General features: G+C 33.5%; 1 long non-coding RNA gene across 1 annotated transcript in view; it reads right to left on the reverse strand.

Annotated features, from left to right (window-relative positions):
• Positions 1-455: 455 nt before the first annotated feature.
• Positions 456-15,053, reverse strand: part of LOC149136000 (uncharacterized) — an 87,224-nt gene continuing 72,626 nt past the window's right edge. The window contains exon 4 of the long non-coding RNA XR_016241449.1: positions 456-704. This is a non-coding gene — a long non-coding RNA (uncharacterized LOC149136000). The remainder of the gene's footprint in view (positions 705-15,053) is intronic.

Genomic DNA, 15,053 nt, shown 5'->3' on the forward strand with positions numbered 1-15,053 from the left:
GCCCAAAAATTTGGGGAAGCGGACCAGTCGATTAGATCGACCCCAGTACGCAGCTAGCACTTAATTTATCGACCTCGAAAAGATGAAAAGCAGAGTTGACCTCAGCGGAACGTAAAGACCGGCGAAATACCGCTAATCCTTTAATCCCTTTCTGGGGTCAATAAAATAAATACCAGTTAAGCACAGGGGTAGGTGTAATCGACTGTGCTGCTGCTCCGAAACTGCTGGCCTTGTGCCAAACTTTGAAACCAATATCATCATAGACGTGTTAAGGAGGTGAGCTAGTAGATTCATTAGCACACAACACAAAATGTTTGGTAGTAGTTTGTCTGTCTTTGTGTTCTTAACTCAAATTCCACCAGGGTCGGCTTAGTCTTTCAACCTTTAGGGCTGGATAAAATAAGTGCCAGTTAAGTGTTAGGGTCGAAGTGATAAACTTACCCCTCTCCTCGAAAACTGCTGGCCCTCGGTCAAAGTTTGAAACCTTTATCATTTCAATTATTGAAATTAATATTTTTAAATACCCTAATGTTGTTTTCCTGTTAAGATAAAATTTATTTTATTTTTCTGTTTTGTCTCTTAAAATTACGTTTGTGTTTAATTTTTAAGGTATCATTTCTCTTGGGAAAAGACATCTTTGATCCTCCTCTCATATTTTTCGATAGAACTGCCTCATGTCCACAGATTCTTTGAAACTTGCCATACTGAAAAAAAAAAAAAAAAGAAAAAAGAAAAAGTCTGCAATAATTGATTTTGAAAAATTCTTTATAGTCAAAATTTGAATGTTTGTTGAATGTAATTCATTGTCTTTCGTTTCTGTTGGTTTTTAATAACTGAAAATTTCTGTTTTTTTAGGCGCGTAGGAATTGCATTCACTTTTATGGTAGCTTCTCTTATTACCACCTCAGTGAATGCCATGCTTACAATTGTAACTGAAATTGTTTTGGAACATCCCACCTTCAATTAAAAATATCAAATCTCAGGGAAAAGGCAGAAGACTTTAAATCATATTCAATGTAACGCGTCGACATTCACACGGCCCTAAAGTGATATTGAATTTGTAAAACAATTCAGTATTTATACAGCAACATGCACTGTCAGAAACTACATGTCAGGTGACTCTGTGTGGATACATTCAGCAAATTCTGTGGGTTCCTACCGGATACCGTGTGGATAAAATGTTTTCCTAGCCTTACACAAGCACGAAGGAAGAAAGTTATACCAGGAATGATTCTACTTGTCTGAAGAAATCCGACCCCGTAATTTCAGTCGGGTCGGAATCCCACGTACGTAGCTGTTTCAGTCTAAGATCATTCTCATTCATATTTAGAAATCCAGATCTTTCCGAAACAATGCTGATTCTGTTGCTGTTTATAATCCCCCACTACATCCAATTCTAGATGTTATTAAGAAAGTTACCATAATTGGAGGCCGACCCCAGTCCCAGAAGCTGAGAGCAATTGCCTATTGATTTAAAGAGAAACTACGTGTTTCATAGCATTTAGCTAAGTACTTCATCAACACATTGCTATTTTTACTTATAACATTGAAATTAATGAATGTTTTCGTGTTTTCATGTTTGACTATCGATTTAGTTCATAATGCAGTTAATTCCTTTCTCTTGCTTTTGCTGTTGAGGAATGTAGGATTATCCAATTTCTCGTAATCTCGTTAAATCGATTTTCACTACGTCGCTTATCTTGATGTACTTTTATCACTTTTGCCTTTTGTATATTATACCAGAGTTCTCTCTTCTAGACGCTATCATTTCACGAAGTGTCGAGCGGGCAATATCAGGGTTGGAAAAAGAATAGTAGCATGTCCGTGAGTATATATCTGATTGCCTTGTGTGTATACCTATATGCATGCGTACGTACGTACGCACACACACACACACACACACACACGCACACATCTGTATATATGTATGTACACACATACACATCTGTATATATGCATATTCATATATATATATATATATATATATATATATATATATATATATATATATATATATATATATATATTATGTGTGTGTGTGTTTTTGGGTGTTCGTGTAGGTACTTTATCTATAATACTTACGTATTAACCAATGAAACAGGAAGAACCAGCTTCATCTTTCACTTGGAAGGTTTTTGCACTGTAGATAGGTTATTTCTCAGATAACGTCACAGACGCAGTAATGGTTACTGAGTAGCTTTTCTCCCGTTCTTCCGAACAGTAGTAAGAGTAAAGAATTTGTGTAGGCACACATATCAAACATACACGCATATATCCGCATTTATAAGCTGAACAGTAGTGAAAACCGGGACCGAATCTACTAAATATGATTTTTCCTTTGCAACAGAAACACCTTTATTTACAACCCGCACTAAAATAAATATATTTGCTAAAACTTTTTTATACGGAAATTTTTTTTGTATATAAAACTTATTAAATAACATGTGATGTTTTTTCTTTTTTTTCTCTCTTTTATGTACGTGTAAAATTCACCTAGTGAAAAAATACACAAAAAAAATATTTGTTATGTGAAAACATATTTTTTATCTTTATTTTCATATGTATAAATATACAGAAAAAAATGTCTAGCCCTATGTTAAAGAAATAAACTTGTATTGAAATAAAATATATACGTATAAATACTTAACACATTTTCAACTTTTTCTCATTATTCTTCCCATATACATACATACACATATATGTATATATACATACATACACGCAATAGATATAAACAAACATATATATATATATATATATATATATATATATATATATATATATATATATATATATAAATATATATATATATATATATACATTACGCTTAAATACACATATGTATGTATGTATGTATATGCGCGCGTGTGTGCATGTGAACAGTGAGTGTGGACGTTGGAAATACGACTAAGAAATTTGGATTATATACCAACTCGTTTAAGTCGATTAAAACGCATCGAAAATACTCAACTAATTGCTTCAAGTAATTATAAATTACTTATCTTAACGACATACTCTTCAACTAAAAATAAACCTTAAAACAAATTCTGATGTACCGTGTATAATAAATGATTTTACGTAACACACATTTGAACGACAGACATTTTTATTTACTAAGAACCTACTCTTTATCAGGGTGTATCAAAGGAAATATTACCTGTGGTTGGTCATTCACCTGATTTGGATACACAGCCAATCACGGCGGAAAAGCGTACAGAATCTAATTTATTCGTATACAATTGTCTTTTAGGTGAATTACAATTCTAACTCTTTTTATATCTCTCGTACAGACACACATATATTCATATGCTCATTTCTTCAGCATATGCAATCTTGTGTATACTATCTAGTTGTTGATTCGTTTTGTGCCTCAGCACGCATGCATTGTAAATATGTGTGCATATGTTTGTAGAATGGAAATATAAATATTTTCCGACCTCATGTTGCCAGATGGCTACTCAAATATATTTAACGGACGTCTCGGTTTCTAATTTACTGTCGGTCCACACGTGAACGCTCTGATAGTGCATTTCCAGTCTGACCCACATATAGTTCTTCACGATTCGGGCATTCGACGCAGTAAATTAAATTTCTGCGTTTGCAGTTCATATGTGCATTTGTGAATATTTACCCCATTTTGTGTTCATATATTGGCCGGTATGTATGTATTGGCATGTGCTACATCGGATATCTTTGCATTTAGGTACAGTGAATGATTGGTAGGTTTGCTTTGGCAATGTTGAAAATATTCTGGTGACATGGATTGTGTGTCACCACTATAAATGCTATGAATTGTTCCTGTTTTCCTCTTCTTTGGGCTGTCCTCAGTTGTTGCATGGGTATTTTTATAGCCTGCTCTATTCCATTTTCTGTATGTAGAGACGGATACTTTTGTTTGTGCAAACATTCTCTTAGGCGTTTGTTCCTGATATTCGCTTCTTCTACAGTGGTACAAATTCTTCTGGATAGGCAGTATGGCATGTTGCGTTTTGTATGTGGTGGATGGCACAACTTAAAATTCAAGTATTGATGTGTGTCCGTGTGTTTTTAGTATAGATCTGTGGTAACGGTGGTGTCGTTTTTGATAACCATTATATCTAGGAATTTGGTACTGTTCATCTCCTTTGTATAATGGAGAGGCAGGTGTAGGTTGTTCAGGGGGATATTAAACTCTTCAAATCTCTTCAAGTGTATTTAGAGATTTTGTGCAGATTATGAAACGATCGTCATGTTATCTCTTCCATGCCTTTTCAATATACTTTCTAATTTCAGTGCTATAGTTTTCCTTTACTTCTTGGTATAGTTTTTGTTCTAAATATCCCATTACAGAATTCGCGTAAACGGGAGAAAACCTCATTCCCATCGCCGTGCCTTTAACGTGGATGTAATTCTTTCCATTGATGACGAATGTGTTGTTTTCCAGAATGGTCTGACTGTATCTAATAGAAATGGCACTGTGAGTGTGTTGGGGATCACTTCTCTATGGTTTTCTACCCAGTATTTAATCGCCTTTATTCCTAAATTTTAGTTCATAGATCTATGAACTTTATATTATTAAAGAATTAAAAAATAATAAATTAAACTGATTAGAACTACAGTTAAGCCATTCAATTTCTTTTTCAAATATACCCAACTGTACCATGGATGTCATGCATTTTCCACTATATATATATATATATATATATATATATATATATATATATATATATATATATATATATATATATATATATATATATATATAAAAGTTCAATTTAATTCAATATGCCGCAAAAATATAAATAGAATTGTCAAGATTTGATGATTTTATTAGCAGTGAATTTTGAAAGAGAATTTCTGTGAGGCCGGCATATATTTTGAATTATTGGTAATAGATATAATAGATTCGGCTGCGAACAAAATCATCGCCATTGTAACGCCGCATCTATTTTTCACAGTTGCAATCCCAATTACGACGGACAAGTTTCACAATAGTCAAATTTGACCAATGTCTTCCTGCTTTAATTCTAATGATGGTTTGATGGTTTTCTTCGCCATCGTTTACACCTTCATACTTCAAGCAACGAACTGAAGATCTGAGTTGTATATATTTGTAAATTCACTGGGCAATGTTTACTGACAACAAAGTGTTTTCTATACAAACTATTTGTCCAATCTTCCGTAATCGATTTTCCTTATCTGAGCCTGCAAGGTGGATAATATTAATGTAAACAATTCGTTCCTGTGATCTAATATCTGATCATTGCTGAGACTAATCGCATGATTTAATCTGGAATTGAGTAAATAAAAATCTTGACGTTGAAGACAATTATTTCGAAATCAAAACGCAGCGAACAGATCCACCAGCAAGCCATCTGCATCTATTACTACGACATTCACATACTGAATTGCAAATGGTTTCTTTGTATGGATACGTTTTATTTAAGCAAAAGCGGCCGCAACTGAACAGCAAATAATACACTCAGAGATAATAAGGATTTAATGAAATATAGCAGGGAGGTTATGGGGATAAGGATGGATGTTAAGGCTTTGCTTTGTGCACCTGTTATATGGAATGCGTTAGCTAAATAAACGAATCGAATCTTTCATTATATCGTTCGTGCGTTCAAGCAAAGTGTTCATACAAAGACAAACTATTCGAATATCAAAATCGCTTTCAAAAGCACTGTGTAGTCGTAAGACAACATATTATAGTTGTAAGATTAAAATATATAGCTGCGAGAATACACGGCATAAGTTAAAAGCTGCCTTCTCTGGAAGCCAAACTTCGGTTAGAAATCTCATTCAAATTTCCATTAGATCATATTGAATAAAAAAAGAATCAGTAATTGTATGATATAGTCCTGGATACAATGGCTGGAAAAATGACAGGATGTTGATGGCTGAAACCTCATTGATAATTGATCTTCTCGATTTAAGCAACAATAACATGATTGGAATTTCCAAGTGAAAGATTGAAAGGTTCCTGGATTACATTGTATGCATACATTTTTTCAGTTATTTTTTTGCCCTTAAAATATCATGTTCCGTTGATTACATGTCGTCGCAATTTGTGTTTTACGTGAGATTTTTTAAGTCATGATCTTTTAATGTACATAATTCCTCATCTCTTAAATATAGAAATGCATAATCTTTTGCTCGTATTTTTTGTTGTGATAGGAAATTCATCGTTTTCAACAGAGGTTAATACTTTTCTACGTTCAGAAATTCAAAGTCGCATTAAACATGTTTAATACTCTTTGGATATTTCTTAAGCACGAAGTATAACAATTCAAATTTTCTTCATAAATAACCACCTCAGTTATTTCAACATCACTCATTATGATTAAAATATTCTCCATCTTGAAGAAACAAATGTAAACTTGACAGTAGAACTCAAGTTATCCGTAAATGACAATTAAGATTTAAAACAATGAAACAAGCAGGGTCCTGGGAATTTTAAAACGTGTAATATACGTCATTGATATCATTTTCACTGCTGACATGAAAGCAAAAATACATATATCTAAATACACCATGATATACTACGGAAATAATAGAGCACACACACACACACGCGCGCACACACACGCGCGCACACACACACACATATATATATATATAAACGCTCTGCATACACACACAGACACACTGACACTCGCACGCACGTACACACACACACACACACACACACACACACACACACATACACACACGGCGGCGAGCTGGCAGAAACGTTAGCACGCCGGGCGAAATGCTTAGCGGTATTTCGTCTGCCGCTACGTTCTGAGTTCAAATTCCGCCGAGGTCGACTTTGCCTTTCATCCTTTCGGGGTCGATTAAATAAGTACCAGTTACGCACTGGGGTCGATATAATCGACTTAATCCGTTTGACAGTCCTTGTTTGTCCCCTCTGTGTGTAGCCCCTTGTGGGTAGTAAAGAAATAACACACACACACACACACACATACACACACACACACACACAGACACACACACACACAAAGAGAAATGGAGAGTTTGAACATAGAAAACAATCTATTTATTTATATGATATTCCTTTTCATATTGCCTACTTACGGTTCAATTTCTTACCTGCAGTCATATTTTGCAATTCAGATTGCATTATGCATTTTTTAGGTAAAAATCCCATCAAGGCAAAAATTGACAAAATTTCAACTCTCTATTCACTAGGATAGCAATTAATTTTTGCCTTGATGAATTTTTTTGCCATTTAAATGCATGATGCAATCTTAATTGCAAAATATGAATGAAGGTAAGAGATTGGAACGTAGTTAGGCGATATGAAATAGAGTTATATATAAATAAATTGATTTGTATCTGTGTTCAAACGGTCCATGTTCCTTATACTATAGTGTTAAAATTCTGTTCTCCTATATGGAATAGATGAAAATATCTATAAGAACTACTAGAACTTACACTAATACTAACACAAATTAATTAATTCCAAGTATTTTAATCGATATGGAGCTAACATGATGTACACTTGGATAAGATACATACCCGTGAAAAAGCAACCTCTTTCCATTCGAAACTATATATATATATATATATATACATGTATATACTAATATGAATATAAATATATATATATACATATATACATATATGTGCATATATATATATATATATATATATATATATATATATTTATATACATATATTTATACATACACACACACACACACATATATATATATATATATATATATATATATACATACACACATATATATATATACACCCCACCCCCACCCACCTACACACACACACACACACATATGTACATATATTCGGCTATGTACTAAAACATTTCGGTACCTTTAACCCTTAGATAAAATATAAATGCTTGAGAATCACAGCATGATGTAATTCATACAAGTTGGCTCCTATGAACACTTTGATACATAAGAGATACCCGTGAAAAAGCAACCTCTTTCCATTCGAAACTATATATATATATATATATATATATATATATATATATATATAGATACAAGAATAAGGGCAGGGAATCGTCAATTAATAATAGAATTAATAATTAAGAATTTTGCCAAGTAGTTCAGTATGAAAAAGACCTTTATCGGTAAAACTATTTATCATCATAAATATACAGGGATTAGCAATTGAGTTGCTTCTCCAACATACTGAAAATTTAGAAATAGCAGTCAAAGAACTACTGATTCTAAACTACAAATTTTTCTCTAAAGCGGATGGCGATATTTATGGCACACATAGAACAAAAAACCGGAGGGAAAAGCGTAAACAAACCAAGTCTTTAGTTAATTGGATACGAATCGTTTCATGGTTAAGTGAATGAAAATTTCACTATTCCAATCTTCAGCCCAAATGCATCATGCATTTAAATGGCAAAAAAATTCATCAAGGCAAAAATTAATTGCTATCCTAGTGAATAGAGAGTTGAAATTTTGTCAATGTTTGCCTTGATGGGATTTTTACCTAAAAAATGCATAATGCAATCTGAATTGCAAAATATGACTGCATGTAAGAAATTGAACCGTAAGTAGGCAATATGAAAAGGAATATCATATAAATAAATAGATTGTTTTCTATGTTCAAACTCTCCATTTCTCTTTGTGTGTGTGTCTGTGTGTGTGTGTGTGTGTGTGTGTGTATGTGTGTGTTATTTCTTTACTACCCACAAGGGGCTACACACAGAGGGGACAAACAAGGACAGACAAACGGATTAAGTCGATTATATCGACCCCAGTGCGTAACTGGTACTTCTTTTCATACGGGACTATTTGTGACGCACATGGAATAGATTTCTTTGAGGTGAGATGCCTGAACTCACTAGCCGATGAATTCGTAAGTGCCTTTCTTATCGTTGATTTTTGGTGTCGCATGGCCAAAAATTACCGTGAATTTTTTTAGAGACACTTTCAAATTTATCAGAATATTTGGGCTGAAGATTGGAATAGTGAAATTTTCATTCACTTAACCATGAAACGATTCGTATCCAATTAACTAAAGACTTGGTTTGTTTACGCTTTTCCCTCCGGTTTTTTTGTTCTATGTGTGCCATAAATATCGCCAGCCGCTTTAGAGAAAAAATCAGTAGTTCTTTGACTGCTATTTCTAAATTTTCAGTATGTTGGAGAAGCAACTCAATTGCTAATCCCTGTATATTTATGATGATATATATATATATGTATGTATATATATTTTTATATATTGTTATAATTCAGGATAGTAATTTTTGGCCAAGTAAACACGCGCACGATATATTCGTTCTTCACTCGTTTGTTAATGTTTTTATTTTAACTGATGCCCTTTGCCCGGAAGTCTTCCGTCACTCATCTGTGACCTCTTCAGCGACCCTTTTTCGTCCTCGTGTATCCTTTTGCTCCGCATAGTCCATTCTATGCTATGATATGTATCATAATATGCGCATGCGTTTGCGTCTGAATCTGTGTGTGTGTGTTTGTGTGTGTGTATGTGTGCATGTGTGTATGTGTGTGTGCGTACGCGTGTATATGTGTTTCGCATCTTTTGTGTGTATATGTGCTTTCAGACTACACTGTTTATATCCATGGCCCTTATATTGTCGTTATCATTGTTGTTCTTGGTGGTGTTTTTATCCTCCCTTCACCTACGTTTTCTCTTCTGTTGCTGCTGCTTATTTATCTCTATTTCTTATATTCATCATAGATATGTGCTTGTGTGTCATTTAGGTGTGTATTACACAACCATGCCTACGACCTGACGTGATGCGTAATAGGCAGTTTGGATGTGGTATCTTTATACCCATACTTTGATATTGATTTTGCTGTTGAGAAATGTGTGGCGGTGATCAGTGTGAGCGATGTGAAGTTTCGTGCTGTCTCCACAGAAGAACTTGGCCTCCTCCTGAGACTCACATGTGACAAGGATTAATTAGATGAACATGACATTAGTTGTTTCTGTCCCACTAGATCGGTAAGAGGTAGACCCCGTACTATAACCTCAATGGCCAAGAAGACCGCCTAAAGAGAGATGAAAAAGGCCGACTAGATCTATGCAGACCTCCCAAAACGATGATCAAGTTAAAAAGATGGTCACACATGCGGTGAATGCGTGTACCCGAGCCACACTTAAGTGCCACATTTAAGTTTAATAACAAGATATACGCTGAAGAGGAAGGTATAGCGTTCGATGTCATTATTACTGGCGATGTTGCTAATCTATTTATAGTATGGTGGGATAAACTCAAAGGGAGATTAACAGAAAACTCCCTAACCGGTATGTGGATATCAACATAGTGGCCGAAGCACACTCACAAGACAATGTCGATGATCTAGAAGCTAGCACTATGGAGAGCATCCAACGAATATTTAACTCCATCCACCAGAGTATTAAAGTAACAATAGACTATCCTAACAAGTACCCGAACTATAAGGCTACCGGTTTTAGATACGGATCTCCGGTTGGAAACTAAGAATAGTAAGGTCCAGGTACTTCATTCCACTTACGCCAAACCCATGGCCTCTAACGACCTGGTCCTCAAGGTCGCAGCTATTGCAGGCAACGCCAAGTCCAATATTCTAATAGCAGACTTGATGAGAGTGATTAGGAATGTGTCCTGTACATGCGAGCCTATAGAACTGGAAAGACACACAAAACTTCACCCACCGCATACAGTTCTCTGGCTACAAACAAAGAATAGGATTAGAATGTACTAAAGAGCCAAGGCTAAGTACATGGCCATGATAGAGAGTGATGCAAATGGGGGTCTGCGCGTTACACTGGAGTAAATTCTGGAACAGTACAGAAAGGACCAGGAAAAAGATAAATAAGGCCAACTGGTATGGCAACAAGAATTACCAGAGTGTCACGTTCGTCGATGCTACCCCTGGCGGCGAATTAGCATACCTTTTTAGAAAAGCATTAGATAAGAAAAATCTACAGGTTAAAGTAATAGAAACGTCTGGAAGACCTATAAAATCCCTGAACCTATCCCTTCGAGAGGTCCTCGTGTACGGAGTACAATAGTATAATAGTAGGATGAAAGCACAGGTTAACTGTGAGATTAAGCTCAGAGTGTACTGAGGGACGAACAGAAACAAGGCAACAACTTACATTTGAGAAAAAGCACTCAGCATCGGGGAGTGAATAGACAGCAACTGGTGGGAGCTCAAAAAGAAGTAATGCTCGTCAGTGCACTACCAACATGCTTGAGCAGAACATAGAGGCTTCGTTAATATCATAGAGGTTAAGGTATTATCAGCACATAGAACTGACAAGATACTTAGATTATAAAGCCCACATACATAGTAATAGACAGATCGAGCCTCAACAGAAAACACGAATGGAACAATAACACCCCCACCACCACACCACACAGCACGACGACTAAAGACAAAAAGGAAAAAAGACACAGGTACAAGCAGTGTAATACAATGAAAAGACAAACACACATACCTATGATAAATATAAGAAATAGAGATAAGTAGGTAAACAGAAACGTAAAACTATATAAAGGACACGGATACAAACAACATAGTCAGCAAACCCACATGCACAGACAAGCACAGAAAGATACAAAAACAATATCAAAAATAACGGTCCACAACAGCAGCAGCAGCAGCAGCAAAAGAAGGGAAAACGTAGGTGAGGGGAGGGTCAAAGCACCACTAAGAACAACGACGATAACAACAATATAAAGGTCACGGATATAAACAGTGTAGTGAGCATCCCTATAGACACACACATAAGCTCACACGAGAAACACATGAACACGCAAACGCACACAAACACGCACGCGCATGCACGCACACAGATACAGACGCAATCGCATGCGTAGATAATGATACACATCATAGACGGACAAAATGGACTAAGCGGAGCAGGAGGATACGAGAGGAAGAAAAGGGTCACTGAAGAGGTCACAGATGTGTGACGAAAGATTTCCGGGCAATGGACATCAGTTAAAATAAAAAGAGTAATAAGCGAATGAAGAACGAATATATCGTGCGTGTGTTTATTTGGCAAAAAAAAGAAAAAAAAAAGGAACACTAACCTGAAATATAACAATATCTGTTTCAACACACGGTTTCACATGAGGTATCTTGCAACACAAGTTTATATATATATATATATACATACATATATATATATATATATATATATATATATATATATATATATATATATATATATATATATATATATATGTATATATATATATATATATATATATATATATATATATATATATATATATATATATATATATATATATGTATATATATATATATATAAACTTTTCACATGAGGTATCTTGCAACACAAGTTTATATATATATATATATATATATATATATATATATATATATATATATATATATATATATATATATATGTATATATATATATATATAAACTTTTCACATGAGGTATCTTGCAACACAAGTTTATATATATATATATATATATATGTTGTGTGTGTGTGTGTGTGTGTGTGTGTGTGTGTGTGTGTGTGTGTATGTGTGTGTGTGTGTGTGTGTGTGTGTGTGTGTGTTTGCTATGTGGAAATGCTTCAGCAAGTAGGAAAGCACCCGATCAGATATGAGATGAAGTATAATCGTAATATATATATAAAAAGAAAATGCAACAGAAATCATATAATTACAGCTATCCAGGGTTTTCTGGTCAAAATAATAATATATTCTGCTATTTATCAAGCTGAAAATAAGACCGTTTGTCAGTTGTCCTTTAAGCAAATAACTTTTAAAAAGAGACGCTTGTAAAGAAGGAGACATACATGTATACATATATATATATATATATATATATATATGCACATCCATAAATATGCATATGTGTGTGTGTCATTAATATAAATCGGTTAAAAAGATACAGAGGAGGGTTGCTGAAGTCAATGGACTTCTCGTCGGTCCTTACTCGCTGTGTCCCAAGCACTTCACTTGGCATCACTACATCTTTCGTCTGCTTCTTTACACTTATGATTGAATTTCCTCCATTGGCTTCATCGGCCCAGGGAATAATTAAGCTAATTAGTTTACTGCTCTGCTGTTTATAATTGCATCTGCCGGACCACCCAGCTATTTTAGTCAAGTATGATCAGACAACCGTTCATGAATACGCTAATATTTTGCTAATCTGGGACGATGAATATTCTTCTTAGTTTTCATACGAACATTTTTCTAGTCTATATAACACATGATATGTATATATATATATATATAATTGTTTTTATTATAACTAAGCTTAAAATCAAAATGTATACTTACATACATACATACATACATACATACATATATATATATATATATATATATATATATATATATATATATATATATATATATATATATATATATATATATATATATATATGTATGTATGTGTAAATTTTGATTTGAAGTTTAGTTATAATAAAAACAATTTTACGTTAATATGATGGCTCACTCTATACATTTGTAGAGTGCAAATTTATTTTTCTTGGACAAGAATGTAATTGAAAATGACTTAGAAGTACGCATGAAATGCATACATACATATACATGCATACATACATACATACATATATGCATATATATACATATATATACATATATATATATATATATATATATATATATATATATATATATATATATATATATATATATATATATATATATATATATATATATATATATATATATATATATATATATATATATATATATATATATATATATATATATATATATATATATATATACATATATATATATGAATATAAATGTAAAATGTAGAAATATAAAAATGTTCTGCTAAATATGGCTTCTTAATTTCTTTGCCAACGTGTAAAAAGAGAAAGAGACATCAGAGAAATTGTAAGGAGATAAAGAATAAACATAAGTAAAATGTAACTATTTTTGTTGAGCTACCACAGTTTTATTTTGCCAACAGTAATCAAAACAAAAAAAAATTGGCATAATTGTGCTTTATATTTCGCAGAGGTCAATGAACTAAATTTGTTCTAGGAGTGACCATGGCGTTTAAGATTTTTTTTCAGAAATGATATATTTAGGTCTGTACTATCCAGTGTGCCCATCCCTGTTATAAAACGGTAGAAAATGATATGATGTCTATTTGGCTAAAATTTGGTGCGTTATAAGCAACCACATAGAGCGCCCTTCCGTTGGTTCTTGGTTTTTACATGATAAAAACGCTCTCTATTGATATTGATACAAAAAAAAAAAAATCAGAGCAGATCGATCACGATTTGTAATGTATTTCAGTAACTTTTTATTTGATATCAAACAATCGCTTTACGACATGAAAGCAGAAACTGCGCATGTTTTTGTTGTCATATTGATCACAAAATAAAAGATCCTTTCTATAAGATGTAACTTATATCAAGGTTACACTGTAGAAATTTCCATGTAACCTTGATTACACTTGCTAAACATGAAAAAGAGAAATATTAGTTGCATGATGTTTTTAAACATTTATATATTTCTCTGACTTTATCTGATATATTCTTAATTAAGTACAGATTTCATGTCTGCTGTTATGAATCTTGTTTATACATGTGAGTTTCTCTAATTAGCTATTAATTATGCAACAAGAAACCCAATAACAGGCTTGTCAGCTGGAGTTCTGTTTTTCTTTTGTTTCCGCATCGCCTGAACGTTCCCATATGACCAAGAACAACATAAAACTGACGTAACAAGAACAGATCGATATTAAATACATTAACAATAAGTAAAATTATTGTGAAAGCTGACTACTTCTACGATAAACAGGTTTATACTTTTTTTTTTCATTCCACGTATATGTACGATAAACAGAGTCAATTATTTCACCTTTCCTGGTTAATAGAATTCATGAGCCAACGAGAGGAAAGTCAATGTGGTCATTTAATCAGCTAGAATTAAAGACTAAATCTCCCTCAAATGACAACCTGCCTTTTTAAAAAAAGGTGAAACACGTGAAGATAATGTAATGCTAAATAAATTACGTCTGAAAGAGATACTGGAAAATCATGGATGAAGTGTATTTGATCATAGGTCTGCTCTATCAGAGCTGATCTGGAGTAA

The sequence above is a fragment of the Octopus bimaculoides genome, chromosome 4, assembly GCF_046866305.1.
Source record: "Octopus bimaculoides isolate indiv1 chromosome 4, ASM4686630v1, whole genome shotgun sequence".
Taxonomy (NCBI): domain Eukaryota; kingdom Metazoa; phylum Mollusca; class Cephalopoda; order Octopoda; family Octopodidae; genus Octopus; species Octopus bimaculoides.